The sequence below is a fragment of the Rhinopithecus bieti genome, unplaced genomic scaffold (genome assembly GCF_001698545.2).
Source record: "Rhinopithecus bieti isolate Rb0 unplaced genomic scaffold, ASM169854v2 scaffold_54263, whole genome shotgun sequence".
Taxonomy (NCBI): Eukaryota; Metazoa; Chordata; class Mammalia; order Primates; family Cercopithecidae; genus Rhinopithecus; species Rhinopithecus bieti.
The window spans coordinates 252,628-255,109 of NW_016821166.1; positions in this window are offsets into that span (position 1 = coordinate 252,628).

Here is a 2,482-nt window from a genome sequence, read left to right on the forward strand (position 1 = left end):
AAAATATATATATATATATATATAGAAGAGTCTTCCTCTCCTGAGGGTCCACACCTCAGCCTCCTGAAAGGCTGGGACTATAAGCGTGCACCACCACACCCAGCATTTTTTTTTTTTTTTTTAGGGGAAGGGTCTCACTATGTTGACCAGGCTGGTCTCAAACTTGGGCTCAAGTGATCCTCCCACCTCAGCCTACCAAAATGCTGGGGTTAGAGGCATGAGCCACGGTGAGCAGCAATGGCCTCAACTTTCAATGATCATCCATGTGACTATGACACCCCAACCTCCATCTCTAGACAGGGCCTCATCTCCAAACACGAGATCCATATGTGGCCTCCTACACACGCCTCCCGCCAGATATCCCACATGTACCTTAGACTCAGCACATTTGAAAATGAACTTGTCATCCTTCCCCCAACCTGCTCCCACTCTGGTATCATTTATCTTTTGTCAAAAAGCACCATCATCCATGCTGTCGCCAAGCAGAAAGCCTGGGGGCCACATGGGGCTCCTTCTCCTCAACACCCACATCTAAGGGCTTTCAATTTCCTCTCTTGAACGTCTCCCCATGTCCACATTGCCTACTGGCTTAGCTCAGGCCTCTCTGTGTCTCACTTGGACCCTTGTAAAGCTCAACATCACCTGTTCCCACATCCCCCTCCAGTTTTTTGTTTGTTTTGTTTTGTTTGTTTGTTTTTTGAGACAGAGTCTTGCTCTGTCCCCCAGGCTGGAGTGCAATGGCACAGTCTTGGCTTACTGCAACCTCCACCTCCTGGGTTCAAGCAATTCTCCTGCCTCAGCCTCCTGAGTAGCTGGGATTACAGGTGCGCACCACCATGCCTGGCTAATTTTTTTTTTTTTTTTTTGGTAGAGATGGGGCTTCATCATGTTGGCCAGGTTGGTCTTGAACTCCTGGCCTCAAGTGATCCACGCACCTTGGCCTTCCAAAGTGCTGGGATTACAGGCTTGAGCCACTGCGCCCGGCTGGCCTTCCAGTCGTTTCTCCATATTGCTTGCCGGTCACTTTCTGAATCCCACAAAGGACCTCATCACTACCTTGAGTGAAACCTTTCTAAGGCTCTTCACTGGCTATGGGGTTAAAAACATCTGCGTTCCTGGCCAGACGCGGTGGCTCACGCTTGTAATCCCGGCACTTTGGGAGGTCCAGGTGGGCGGATCAGGAGGTCAGGAGTTTCACCTCACTAACACAGTGAAACCCCATCTCTACTAAAAATACAAAAACAAAATTAGCTGGGCATGGTGGCGGGCCCCTGTAGTCTCACCTACTCAGGAGTTACTTGGGAGGCTGAGGCAGGAGAACGGCGTGAACCCGGGAGGCGGAGCTTGTAGTGAGCTGAGATCGCGCCACTGCACTCCAGCCTGGGTGACAGAGTGAGACTCTGTCCATCTCAAAAAAAAAAAAAAAAAGAAAAAAAAGAAATGTCTACGTTTCTTAATGATCTCTAAGAGCCTTCACAACGTTTCACACCCCATGACCATCTCCAGCCTCAGATCCTACGACCCATCTCTCAGAATTACACTGAACATGGAGCTTCCTGAACTCATACTTCCTGGAGCCTGGGGGAGGGGCAAGCATTGGGGCACTTTTCTATAGCCCCTGTCCTCCCGTCAACAAAAAAGCCCTTGTCCCGCTAGCACAATGATGATTCAGGACCACGGAGAGCATCCACGTGCCACCCCTGACCCCCCAACCCTGACTGAGATGGGCTCTGCCTGTGCCGCCTATTCACTCTCTCTTCCCACTTGTCCTTCAGGAACCCAGCAGAGAAACAGCTTCCTCCAGGAAGCCTTCCCTGGCCCACCTGAACAATCATTTTCTCCTCTGGGCTATTGAGCAACCTGTATATCCTTCCATCACACCAACGCTGTGCTGATTTTTGTCTGAGAAAGAATCTGTTCCCCGTCCTTCACCAACAGACCGTAAGCCTCGAGGGCCCATACCCTTTCTGATTCATCTCCACGAGCCAGTACAGAGGAGGTGCTCAAAGAATGTTTGTTGAGTGAGTAAATGATGTTTAGCAGGTGCCCAGGAAATGTACATTGATTTGCATCATGTGTCTGTTGCTCTGAATGACGCAGAAACGAGATTCCTCTCCTGGTCCCGCTGGAAAAGGCATTTTCTTCCTGATTGACTCCACCCTCCATTAGCTTCCACCTGCTATTTGCCTCCACCCTTTGATTAGCCTTCCCAGCAGGTCACCACCCATGGTGGGGAGAAGGCACCTCCTCTCTGCTCTTGCTGTTGCCAAGCTGGGGACTGGTTGGGGCCCCGTTCCCTCCCCAGCCCGAGCCTGCCTTTGCTCAGAACGCTTCGTCTCTGTCTCTCTCTCCTGCTCAGAACAGATGGCTCTGAGTCCCCACTAACACAGAAGTTCCTGTTCTGCCATTTGAACATTTTTAACACTTCTACATTATAGAAGCTTCCGTCTCCTTTCATCATGGATTCAGACTATCAGAAATA